We start from the raw sequence: 13747 nt of genomic DNA, 5'->3' as shown, positions 1-13747 counted from the left end.
CACAGAATGGTTTCTACATGCACACACACTGTCAATAAGATTGTAGACAAGAAAAGTACTCCCTGCACTTTATCAGGAGAAATACATTAGTTTGATTAAAATAGACCACATACCTCCCCTCACAATTAAATAACTCACCTTTCAAGTTGTTTTGTAGATTAAGAAGTATATCAGTCACACGCCAGATTTTCATATACAGAATCTCTGCACCGTGCACCTGTCATCAGAACCAAAGAATGGCAAAGTTTCCCCCTCATTTTCCACACATATACACGTAAACATCAAATCACATTCCTTCCACATTAATTCAAAAGCTGACACACATTTCTATTGGTTAAACATTTCAACCCTTTCCAAATGACATAAATTTGAACCCTACCCCCAATCTGCCTTCTGCCTGTTACCATAGAAACAGGTCATGGAACACTGAACTGAGCACACAGGTCACAAGTTCAGCACACAATGTTGCTAATCAAAACAGCAAGTGTGCTTGACTTTTCAACATATCAGCTTATCATATATAATGTACCTTTCAATCAGTTTTTGTTAACCAATAAGAATAATGCGTTTAAAAAACAGAAACATGCACCCTAGTTTTCAGTGTAGAAGGTTGTCAAACAACCAATGATATCTTGTCTTTTTTCAAAACTGCATCTTAGCCACCATTTTAGAAACATCTTACTTTTCAAACTGCCATTTCATTTACAGAGACCATCTGAGTGCATCCAGACCTCCCTTCAAGATGCTTAAAGTGTGGATTGTGGGACACAGATATATTTTCTGGAGCCAAAGGTATGCAGAAAACAAATGCATTCACAAAGACCTAGGTGTGCCAAATGTAGACATTAAATGGATTGGACAGAGAGGGTTAAAGTGCCACCAATTGATGCCATTGGTAAAATCCTTTATGCATCTCCAACACCCTGACCTCATCATAGTGCACTGTGGTGGCAATGACCTAGGCACTTTGACTGGGGTAGGTCTGGAAATGCTTATGAAGGACACCTTTGCAGAATTGATTTTACTTTTTCCCAAAACTGCCTTTGTGTATTCTAACATATGCCAAAGGCAGAAATGGAACTGGTCCAATCATTTTTGTCCACAGATTGAGAAAGCTAGGAAACATGTGAATAAATCTGTTTCTGCTTTTCTCCGAGACTATAGAATGGGGTCCATTTACAATAACAATCTGCGCTTTCATATGCAAGAGATGTATAGGAGAGATGGAGTACACTTTACTGATGAAGGAAACAGAGTCTTCCTCAACAACTTTAGACTCTGTATAGGTACTTACTTATAAGTACCAAAAACTCTCAATGAACACAACGGCTCTTTTTAGAGTCACTCAAGAATGAAACACTTAAGCTTGATGTTTATCTCCAAAAAATGTCAGTTTTTTTCCTTGGATCCGCGCACCCAATGTGCTAGGAACCGCGCACCCTACGCAAGAGAAATGGTGCACCCAACGCGTTAGGATGCGCGACTCCTAATTTTACCGTAAAAAAAAAAAATAGCCCCTATCACTAATTTTTATTTTTACCGGGGACCCCATCCCCCGGGGTTTATTAAAAAACATTGGGGACTGTGGGGGGAGCCCCAACGCCCCCACGGTCCCAGCCGGCTCCCCGTGTCCTTCGGGAGCCGGCATTGCTTTTCCACATGGGGAGCTGCTGACATGCAGCTCCCCATGTGGAAAAGCAATATCGTTTGGATTTTGAAAGAGAGAGCAGGTTTCCCTGCTCTCTCTTTCAAAATCCAAACGAAGTTTGCTATGGGAGGGTGGGAGACTCCTGCCCTCTCATAGCAAACAGTGTCCTGGGGGTGGGCACCCCAGGACACTGTATGAGCCTGGGGGGTGGCGGTCCCCAGGGCCCTCAAGGGCTCCAGGAGGGGGGCCACGCAGCCCCCCTCCCTCAAACAATCAAGCCCTGGGGGGGTGGTCCCTGGGGCTTGGGGGGGCCGTTCAGCCCCCGCACCCTGTCTATTTTCTAGCCACGGGGGTAGCGGTCCCCGGGGCTGGGGGCCCCCCCTGGGCCCCCAATAATTTTTACAGATTTTGCCCCCGGGATTTGGTTCCCCTGGGGCTATTTATTAAGGAAGCGCAGAAGCCCGCGCTTCGGGGGGGGGGGGGCTTCGGCCGGATCCGCGCACCCTGCGTGCATTTTGCCGTTTAAAAAAAAAAACGGGGACCCCAGGGGGTCCTTCTGGGACCCCCTAAGCAACACTAGAGGGTCAGAGTATTTCTACCCTGCCCCCTTTACATCTTTCACACACTTATTTCCCTTACTTAATCAGCCTCGCTTCTACCGAGGCACAAAATGGCTGCCAACAGTTCCTGGTTTCGAATGTAGACAGACACTTGACAGCCAATTAGCATTCAGTGTGTGATCGGGAGGGTGCGCGCTCGGTTCGTAGAGGGTGCGCTCAGGGTGCGCATAGGGTGCGCGGATCCTCCAAGGCTATAGATATATCTATCTTTTTAACTCTAATTTCCTCAGGAACTACTGAACGGATTTACACCATTTATGCAAAAGGCACGAGTCTGAACTGAGGACTACCTCTTTGCCAAATTTGGTGTAATTCCGTTCAGCAGTTCGGGCTGTAGCTGCGTCAACAGGTCCTATGGTAAACTGCATGGGGAAAACGTGTTTTGGGACCCCCCTTTTTTCTCGGTCCCAGATTGACGAATCACCACAAAAACTTTCAGGATAGGAGCGGACCGGAGCTGGCCAAAAGTTTGGAAAATTTCGCAAAGATTCGTCAACTGGCACCAGACTTATTGGGAATAGAATGTTGCGGATTTTCCTATGGAAAATAGGTCCTAACTATAACTGCCAGTAGGTAATATATATATATATATATATATTTATATAATATATATATATATATATATATCGCAGTAAACCTTTCTTCAAGCGATCCTCTTTGCCATGAATCAAGAAGGGGACGGACTCCACTTGATTTGTACCCAATTTGTTTTATTTTTGTTCGTGCGCTATGCCGCCATAACGCGTTTCGGGCTCAACAGCCCTTGATCACATGACCATATATATATATATATATATATATATATATATATATCATCGCTCCCGCTGCACCTCCAAACCAGCGCACTCAAAAGACGGGTGCTTCAAAACGCGAAGGTGCGTTCGCGTTAATAAATGCGCGCTCAGTCCCAGTCACATCAGAACTCGGGAAAGCACTCACGGGACACTTCTGCAGTTCTTAGGTCGTTTATTGCATAGCGAGCATGGAAAACATGATGCGTTTCGGCTATGCCTTAGTCTGATGTTTTACATCAGACTAAGGCATAGCCGAAACGCGTCATGTTTTCCATGCTCGCTATGCAATAAACGACCTAAGAACTGCAGCAGTGTCCCGTGAGTGCTTTCCCGAGTTCTGATGTGACTGGGACTGAGCGCGCATATATATATATATATATATATACACCCCAAGGTGTATTGAAGAATGAGTGGGTGTATAAGTGTGTGGATGGAGGATTTAGTAGGTGCGTGACTGATTGTATAAGGGAGTGATTAAACGTGTCTTACTGAATGCATGGGTTAGTGACTAAACTGTGTGAATGTCTGTATCAGTCTGTCTGTTGTTGTGTAAGCTGCTGCATGGGTTGGCCAGTAGCTACATGAGTGTCTATATGGGCTATTGATTGGTTGCCTGAGTATTTGTATGGGTGCCTGAGTGTGTGTGTGGGTGGGTGGGTGGGAGATGTGTGACTCTTTGCATAGATGTGTGAGTGGTTGACTCACTGAGTGTGTGGGTTCAGGAGTGCATGTGCAAACAGCTGTATGGGTGGGTGAGTGTGTGTATGGGTGTGTTGGTGAGAGAATGGATGTCTCAGTGGTACATGTCCAGGTAACTATATATGTAAAAGGCAGTGTATGTGAGAGTTGGAGTATATAAATGACTATACTTGAGAGTCAGTGATTGTGAGAGTGGCTGTATGGATGAGTGTGTACTTGTATCAGTGAATGTATAAGAGAGTAAGTATGCGTTTGTTTCTCTTTGAATAAGTGATGTGGTGTGTGTGTATAACTGTATAGGTCAGTAAATGGAAGTGTGATTGATTCTTTGCATGACTGACTAGGTGTGTGAGTAACTCCATGGATGAGTGGTGGTGTGTGAGTGTCTGTATAGATGTATGAGTGCTTATGATAGTGTTGTATTAATGAGTGACCGGATGTATGAATGATTGTATGGGTGAATGCGTGGATGTGTGTGTAGACCTAGGAATCAGTGAGTGCATATGTAGTAAATGGTATTGGTGTGTCGATGGTTTCGAAAATGGTAGTCTGTATTTTACAGTGGGTGTATCAAAGGTTATATTAAAGTGTGAGTAGGTGCATCAGATTTTCACGTGGATGATGTCATCAGTGATGTCATTTGAGTTGTCATCAGTGATGTCATCAGTGATGTCACTGACCATGTCATGAATGATGTAATATGTGACATCATCAGAAGTGCATTGCGGGTGCGCAAATTATAGTTAGCTGAACTAACTATAACTGGGGAATTTCTATGGTTTTGTACGAGAGAAATGTCCAACTAACTATAACGTCTCTGAAACCTATGTTTTTTTCAGTGAATTTCTAAGGTTTTTTAAATGCTAATTTCTAACTATAACGTGCCTGAAACCTTTGGTTTTTTCAGTGAATTAAATGCTAATTTCTAACTATAACATCCCTGAAACCTATGTTTTTTTCAGTGAATTTCAAAGGTTTTTTAAATGCTAATTTCTACCTATAACATAGCAGTCCCATTTGCAGAATGGTGGAGAAAGGTGAGCATGGCCTTCATACACATTTTAGCAATCCCACTGTGTGGGATTTAGCAGAAGTAACAGGAGGGATAGTTAGCCCCCAACATCAACCTTGTGGGCCAACTACCCCTTTTATTACCTGCAGTAAGTCCCACAAAGCAGGATTGCTAACTTGTTATATCAGGCCCCACCCCCTCCCAGCAGCGCTCTGCAAACACGCCCCCTGCTGCGTTCTAAGTTGGGGGATTAAGTCCCCTTGAATCCGGAGTATCCCTAGGGTCCAACTAGGCCACCAGGTACCTCCATTAAGCGCCACTGAGCTGCATTGCAGAGAGGTGTAAAAAGGGGCGTGGCCTCAGACCACCTCTCTGCAACGCAGCTCTGTGGTGCTCACTGGAGGTACCTGGTGGGCTAGTTGGCCCCCAGGGACCCTTACGATTCAAGGGGACTTAATCCCCCAATTTAAAATGCGCAAGGGGCAATATCAGGCCCCCCCCACCCTGCACCACTGTGCAAACGCACCCCCTGGCATGTTCTAAGTTGGGGGATTAAGTCCCGTTGAATCCTGTGGGTCCCTGGGGGCCAACTAGCCCACTAGGTACCTCCAGGTAAGCTTCACAGAGCTGCGTTGCAGAGTGGTGTAAAAAGGGGGCGTGGCCTTGGACCACCTCTCTGCAACACAGCTCCCTGGCGCATACTGGAGGTACTTGGTGGGCTATTTGGCCCACAGGGACCCTCAGTATTCAAGGGGAATTAATTCCCCAACTTACAACGCGCCAGGGGGCACGTTTGCAGAGTGCTGCAGGGAGGGGGTGGGGCCTCTGGCGCGATGCCGGCTTTTATGTTTTTTGTTTTTTTAGGAGGGGGACTGCGTGGCCCCCCTTCTTTTACCATTTTTTGGGCCCTGCTGACCCCATCCCCAGGGCCTGCCCCCTTTAAAAAAAAAAATAACGGGAGAGGGGCTGCGTGGTCCCCCTTCAGAGGCCAATTATGGCCCCGGGGACCATTTCCCCCAGGGCCAGCCTTTCCTTTTTTTTAAATTTAATATTGGGGAGGGGAGCTGCGTGGCCCCCGCCCAGGCCACTTCTGACCCCGGGGACCACATCCCCTGGGGACTGGCCTCTCCGTTGGAGACCGTGGGGAGAGCCCCAAGTCCCGCCGGCTCCCCGCACCCTGTGGGAGGCGGCATTGCTAACATGCAGCTCCCCTTGTGGAAAAGCAATCTGCTTTGGATTTTGAAAGGGAGAGCAGGAAACCTGCTCTCGCTTCCAAAATCCAAACCAGTGTTTGCTATGACAGGGTGGGAGCCGCATGGCTCCCGCCCTGCCATAGCAAACAGCAGTGTCCCGGGGGTGGGCACCCCGGGACACTGCAGGAGCCGGCACTGGGGGATGGTGGTCCCCAGGGCCATAAAGGGCTCCAGAAGGTGGGTTGCGCGGCTCCCCTTCCTACTACTACAAAGCCCCGGGGAGGTGGTTGTCCCCGGGGCTCCGAGGGTCTGTAACGGACCCCCGCATTAACATATTTAGTGCCCCACGGAGGTGGTGGTCCCCGGGGTGTGTGGGGGGGCTCGAGCCCCCACACACAGGTTTTAAAAAGAGCCCTGGGTAGGTGGCAGTCCCCAGGGCAGCGTTCGGCGATTGGGACCCCCAATGCTTTTTTTAAACAGCCCCGGAGAGGTGGCGGTCCCCAGGGCTGCGAGGGGCCACGTGCCCCCCGCGGTTGTTTGTTGAAGCCCCAGGGAGGTGGCAGTCCCCGGGGGAATTGGGACCCCGTGCGCATTTTTTTTTTTCACAGCCCCGGGGAGGTGGTGGTCCACTCGGCTGCAGGAGCCCCTGCAGGCCCCCGCTAATTGGCTGTGCCCCCGGGACCTGGCCCACCCGGGGGCCTTTTTTAAACGAAGCGCAGGAGCCCACGCTTCATTTTAAAAAAAATATTTTCGCCGGGATTCACGACCCCATCGCAATTTCCACCTAAATTATTTTAAAAAAATGCTTTTTTTGGCCCTGGGGGTCCTTGTGGGACCCCCTGAGAAGGCCTAGGGGGTCAGGGTGTTTCTATCATGCCCCCTTTTCTTGTTTTTTAATGTTTTTCTACTGTTTTCTTGTGACTCGGTAGAACCGAGTAACAAGATGGCTGCCAACACTTCCTGGTTTGGAGTGTTGGCAGCCAATTAGAATGAAGCTCATGGTTGGGAGGGTTTGCGAACCCTCCTCGACCACAGATATTGAAACTTTTTCTTTCTTTAATTTCTCAGGAACTACGGAACGGATTTACACCATTTAACAAAAAGGACCTTTCTGAACCAAGATCTACCTTTTTGCCAAATTTGGTGTAATCCCGTTCATCAGTTCGGGCTGTAGCTTTGTCTAAAGTTTCTGATGGAAAATAACATGGGGAAAATGCGTTTTGGGACCCCCCTTTTTTTCGGACCCTGCTTGACGAATCACCCCGAAACTTTAAAGACTGGAGCTGACCGGAGTGCCCCACTAGTTTTGAAAATTTTGTGAAGATTCGTCAAACGGCGCCAAAGTTATTGGCAATTCAAAAAACGCTTTTCCTATGGAAACTAGGTCCTAACTTTAACTACCTACTGGCGACCGTCAGTAGGATATATATATATATATATATTTTTTTTTTTTTGCAACCTTCGCCATTCAATTTCCAATTCCAAGGAACAGATGAATGCGGACCCATAAATCGGTGCAAAGTCGTTTATTGAAACCCCTGCACCACCAACATGACGCGTTTCGGCCTGCAAGAGGCCTTGATCACATGACGTATGATGAGTGCCTTAACATTTTTAAAGTGCAAGAACATGTGACTAAAAAACTTCATCATAGACATAAATGAGTCATTGCAACTACCTCATTGTACATACATAATGAATACATATTCATCATGAAGGTTCAGGCAAGTAAAAGTAATAATTCATTAAATATTTATAAATTTATAAATACTTGTTAAAAGGCAATACATATACAAAATAACCGTATTAAAAGAGCAATATTGAAAACCACAGAAAATCGACAGGTAAAATTTTGTCAAATTGCACACTTAAATCCACGTCTTATTTCAGTCATTCGAGCTCTATGCCAATAATGGACCCAAACAATAATTTCAAATGTTTGTAGGTCATTGCTTTTACATTTTGTGCGAATGGTAAACAATTCCGCTACAGTGGGCCTTGAACATACCCTTATGTCTATGGAACAAAGTACGAGTGCTAACAAGTGCCACCATGTTGAACCTTCTTGGTTCATAAAGTGCATGTGTGATCAACAGTTCCTTGAAAACTAAAAAGTTGCCGAGGCAGAGCGGTAAAAAGTTACAGTGCATATATTCAGGGGAACAATCAGAGGCAGGTAAAGTCCTCACTAGAATTGAGGCCCTGAGGTGTCTTTGTTTCAAGCTCCAATATGAACTTAGTTTCGAGTTTGCGCAGCAAAGCTTTTTGGTTACCCCCTCGCCTAGGCGGTAGGACTGAATCCACAACAAAATATTTCAGATGTTCCAAATCATTGTTATGGAAGTCCTTAAAGTGCCTCGGAACCGGGTAAGCAGCATCACTGTTGGTGATGGCCCTGATGTGTTGGAATATTCTTTTGTGGACCTGCAATTTTGTACTCCCTACATATTGCAGGCCGCAAGAACACTCCAGCACATGCACTGCATATTCTGTTTTGCAGGTGAGTATCTTAGTGATGGGCACTGGTTCCACCTTGAATGGGGTTCTATACGAAGTCTTGCTAGCCCTAAATCTACAGGCTCTACAAGACGTACATTTAACAAACCCTTTTCTAGAATTTATCCATTTTTTAGTTGTTCTTATCTCTGGGTTGCTGCTCACCAGGGCGCCACTCATTGATCGACCATTCCTAAATGTAATATTAGGATTCTTCTGGCAATTTGTCTCCAATAATAGGATCATTACGTACCAGAAGCCAGTTTTTATTCATTATCCTACGCTATACCTGTTGTTGTTTATTGAACGTTCGGATTAATCTGCTAGATTGGTCAGACTGCTGGGTGGTTTGAGTATTGGAGCTAGCTTTACTGATTAATGCATCAGATCTGCGAATTGTACTCGTTTTTTTTATTGCATTGTCAATCGTAGTTTGTGAATAGGCCCTAGCCAGGAACCTGTATTTGCTTTCTTTCCGTGCCAGCTCGCAGTCACTGTCTAAACTACAAATTCGTCTAATTCTCAACATTGCCCCAAAGGGAATGCTGTGAATAAGGTGTTTAGGGTGATGACTGGTAGCATGAAGCACTGTGTTGCCAGCAGTGGGCTTTTCATGTAGCCTAGTTTCCAACTTGTCATTTGCCACATAGATTTCTACAACACGGAAGCATATAGAGTATTTACTAATGTAAGCCGTGAACTGCAGATTAAGATTGTTCTTGTTGATCCATTCAATAAAATAGAGAGCACTCCCCTCCGTGCCTCTCCAGATTAAAAACAGATCATCAATGTATCTGTACCCAGTTACAAACATGATTTTGCAGAATGTCACCATATTCTGCCTTTAGGACTTGTTCCTCCCATAACCCCATATGGAGGCAGGCATAACTAGGCGAGAAACAAGCCCCCATAGCTACGCCTCTAGTTTGGTGAAATATCTGGTTTTGGAATAAGAAATAGTTATTTTCCAAACACGTCATTATCATGTTAATCAACATTTTGTTATGTAAATACAGGTACATAGGTCAGGTGCCCAAATAGTGTTCTACCGCTTTTATTCCATCTTGATGATGGATCTTAGTGTAAAGTGACGTAACATCAAGAGAAATCAGTACGGACTCTGAATCCCATTTAACATCACTGATGTTTCTTAAAAAGTCACTAGTGTCCTGTATAAAAGATGGTAGTAGTCACAAATGCTCTTGGAGGAGGAAATCTATGTAGCGTGACGTGTTTTCCAAGAGGCTGTTACAGGCTGATATGATAGGCCTGCTAGGCGGTCTTGATGCGTCCTTGTGGATCTTCGGAATGAAGTAGATCACAGGGATTACAGGGTGATAATTTTTTTTAAACTTAAACTCATCATTGCTCAACAGGCCAGCACTTTTCCAGGGAAGGAGCTTTGCGTAAAAATCATTCCAAGAGCTATTTACTGCTTGAATGTTACACCTCCTGTAACAGTCCCTGTCATTCAGTTGTTTAAGAGCTTGCTCCATGTACAAGTCGTGAGGCCATAACATCATATTACCGCCTTTGTCAGATTGACAAATGATGATATGTTCATTTGTTTTTAATTTCTTCATCAATTGTAAGTACAGATTATTTTGCTGGGTGTATTTTTTTCGAGCTTGTGTTGTTTGAAAGTGGAGTTTCTTAAGTTCAAATGTCACATGTTCATTAAAAATGTCAAGATTGTCACGCAACAATATGGGGTGAAATGAAATGTGGATTTAGGTTCAAATTTAGTATGTATAGTCCCCCCAAGGTCTATCAGATTTTCAATTGGCCCTATTGCAGCACTGTTATTATCATTTTGTAACTGCTGGAGATTTTGCAGTAACTCAACATCTCCTGCTGTTAGCATGTTTGGACTGTGTGCCACGACAGGCATATCTGCTGGTTGATTTTGGTTCTGTGTTCCCTTTAGGAGATATTTCCGCAGTTTAAGTTTGCATATGAATCTGTAGACGTCAATACGCGTTTCTGCATAGTTAAAGTGGCTCTCCAAGCTGTAAAAAAGTCCTAAAGTCAATAGCTGGCTCTCAGCCTCACTCAATATTACATTAGAGAGATTGATGACCGTTAGTGGGTCATTGCTGACTACATTGGTGCTCACTTGCGCTTTCATCTGTTGTTCGTGGACTTCTTGTTGGCTGATTTTCCATTTGCGGCTTCGTTGGCGTCTCTCCCGGCGCTTCTGGTTGCATCTTTGTTGGTACTTACATTTTGAACACGGGGACACAAGGTTTGCCGTCTGTCTTGTCGAAGACAGTCCACTTCCTGGGCCAGGGAGAGCTTTGTAAACCCCAACTTCTGACCGGATCTAGCTTGTTCATTTTCCAGCTCACTTTCTAAGGCGGAACTGAGGTCCGAAGTGGACATTTGCGCATTGGTACCCGTGCTTACTTGGGTATTCAGGCGAGGTCCTTCCTTTCTTGAGGCTTTGACTGAATCGTATTTTTTAGAAAATGTGAACACCTGACCGTTCTCATAGTCCAACTTATCCGATGGAACTTGAATGCTTTACGTTTTTTTTAAATTACTTCCTCCTCCCTCTGTAGCCTTGTCAACATGTCCTCAAGTAATTTTTTAATTGCACCATTGTCTACCATTTTATTGATTTCTTCGTTGAGGTAATCAATTTTAAGTTGTAGTTCAGCCCGGTCACTTTCAGCGTACTCGACCAATATTTAAAACAGTTTGTGTGATGAATCTAAATTGTATTTGGCTCATTCAAAAATCATCCTGGGATCGGGGTTTTCGTAACTGGGTGCCAGCATTATTCTCAACCAACAGGGGATCCTGCTGACCTCTAGATATCTTAACAGGGATTTATGCTCCCACTACTTGGATTGTTAATTTTTCATGAGTTTTTCTAAATGTTTAAACAGATCCCTCACATTGGGGTTTCCTGGTTGCGCAGCGCTTGCTTGTATGCTGGTTAGTGACTCCCAACTTGGGAAATCATCAAATATTTCACTGGCTGCTGCCTCCCTACTCCGCAGCGCGTCGGCGGTCATGGTGCGTTACTTGGGGCAATTAGAATCCGAAACAAACGGGTAAATGCCGGTGCTCGTCTCATGCACACTTCTTCACCCAAAAATATATATATAAATATATTAATATTTATTTGTTATTTTTTTAAAGTTTACAAAAATTCATAAATTGTAACATAAATTTTAATTATTATTTTAATAACAGTTTTAAACAATATGGGGCTAATTGCGATGTTGGGCGGACTTAAGTCTGCCCGACAGTCTTGGTCCTGAGACCGGCTGACCTCTGCTCGGCGGTCCCGACCGCCTCATTAGAATGCAACCAAACACTGTTGGGTCACATTACTGCATTTCCCTATGGAAGCATGCATTACGGCCGTAAACCAGCCATAATAGATGCTCCCATCGGGAAATGGGAGGTGTTGTTCATCCCTGCCAGATGCCTGCCACGGGGTGCAGAGATCAACAGGGGAACACTATAGGTGCCCTCTCAACACCCAACTGGAGGCCGCACACCCAATGGGCCCTGCTGGGAGCCCAAAAACATGCTTTCCGATATGGTTTCCCTGTCAGACAGGCCAGCCTGGAAACCATCCCGTAAACTGTGCATCGTAATGCCAAGGCGGAAATGCCCGCCCTTTGAGATTACGAGCTGGTTCTGACTGGCCGCCAGCATTGTAATGCACCGTTGGGAAATTAAACCGAGCGGCCGATTATGATGCAGCCCGAAAGGCTCCAACAGTCAGTCGGAGCCACTATGGGCTGCATCGTAATTGACCCTCTTTATGTTTAAATAAACATACACATATATATTATAGTTTTTTTAAATAACCGTTTGACAAAGACCGTTTGGTTTGAAAGACATCAGCAATAGAAGAATATGGACTTATCTAGAGTGCGGGCAATTCTTGCAGTGCGGCAGAGTGAGCAAGAAACTCATGATTTAATGAATTGCAATGACGTGAATTTTCATGTTGTCTAAATGGAATATAAAAGATGTAAATAGACATGTGCCTATTCACATGCCCATTCAGGGCGGAAGTTTCATGATTTAATGAATTTCAATCAGGTGAACTGTAATGCTATTCATTAATTTGCATGTTCCAAGATGGCCGAAATGGTTTTAGTATGGAGGATAGTCCTTCATTGATTGTGACATCTTGAAACCGCCAATGAACTTGTAATTGTATTTAAATGGCGTTGTCTCGGGCTGCGGCCTTATATTGAAAAAGGCAGTCACCGAAACGTGTCTTGTTTGTGTGTTTGCACCAATGAATTTGGTTTAAAAAATCTCCTGCGAGTGCTGGTACTTGATGTACAATGAAGCCAGCATATTGAGCGCATTTCCGCCAATGCGCATATAGCACCCGTCCGTGAGTGCAGGAACTGTGGTGGAAATTTTGGAGCACGAGTGAAAATATTCCTGCACCGCCGCGGTTCAATGGAGCTGGATTTGTGAGTCCGAGATGCTGAAACCTGGGATTGCCGGTGTTCCGTAACAGGATTCCTGGTGTCCATAGCGTGGCAGCACTTGCATCGCGGTTCCGGTGGCATTCTGAAGCTGCAGACTGCGGTAAGAGAAATTGAGCGTTTTCAACATGCGTACATGTCGGATTAAACAAAGCGTCAGGGCGAGGGAGATTAAACACAAACTTTAACCAAATGACATTATCTAATTAATCATGTTTAGTGAGGCTGCACGCCGTGAGGCAGCAATCGATATTTTAAAAAGGAAAGTTGACCAACAAAGAAAGGAGACTGATGGCCAGAATGACACATCAAGGGAAGGTGATTTAAAAACCAAGTTTCTCAAATTGGAAAGGCTCTATGAGAGAGAAACTCAACAATAGTGGGAAGCCCCGTCCCTTCAAAATTATATAGACATGCGAAGATTACCACGTGGGCTGCAGATCTATACGGTCCCAGCCTACGAGAATCCAGATCCCTTTCTCCTCGAGGAATGGGCCAAGCACACCGCAGAATCATCTAAAGGCATGCTTTCAATCTTAGTGAAGTTTGCCTGGAGTGACCGGGCACGGGCCCTGGAGGAGATAAGTATCTTGGAAAGTGAAATAGCAACCCATGAGGACAAAAACAGAGTGGAGGAACTTATGAGAAGTATGAAGAACCGACTAACGAGTTATGAACAAAAAATAAAAAAAAGGAAACATGAGAAATTTGAGAGAGATGCTCATGATTATGAGATGGGAAAGGTCCTAACATTCGCAAAAAAGTTTGATGCACCACGTCGACAATTATTGAGCAACAGAAATCAGAGAGTGGTGGAAC

The 13747-nt window shown here is 44.9% G+C and overlaps 2 protein-coding genes across 2 annotated transcripts in view; one reads left to right on the top strand and one right to left on the bottom strand.

Annotated features, from left to right (window-relative positions):
• The window catches only part of LOC146775949 (uncharacterized), a 790744-nt gene that overhangs the window by 21654 nt on the left and 755343 nt on the right, over positions 1-13747 (top strand). The gene's annotated exons all lie outside the window — the stretch shown is intronic.
• Positions 1-13747, bottom strand: part of CDH16 (cadherin 16) — a 622060-nt gene that overhangs the window by 569227 nt on the left and 39086 nt on the right. The window lies entirely within an intron of this gene.

Source organism: Triturus cristatus, chromosome 12 (assembly GCF_964204655.1).
Source record: "Triturus cristatus chromosome 12, aTriCri1.1, whole genome shotgun sequence".
NCBI classification, from domain to species: domain Eukaryota; kingdom Metazoa; phylum Chordata; class Amphibia; order Caudata; family Salamandridae; genus Triturus; species Triturus cristatus.
Note: the sequence above shows the minus strand (reverse complement) of the source record. Positions and strands in the feature narration are given on the sequence as shown.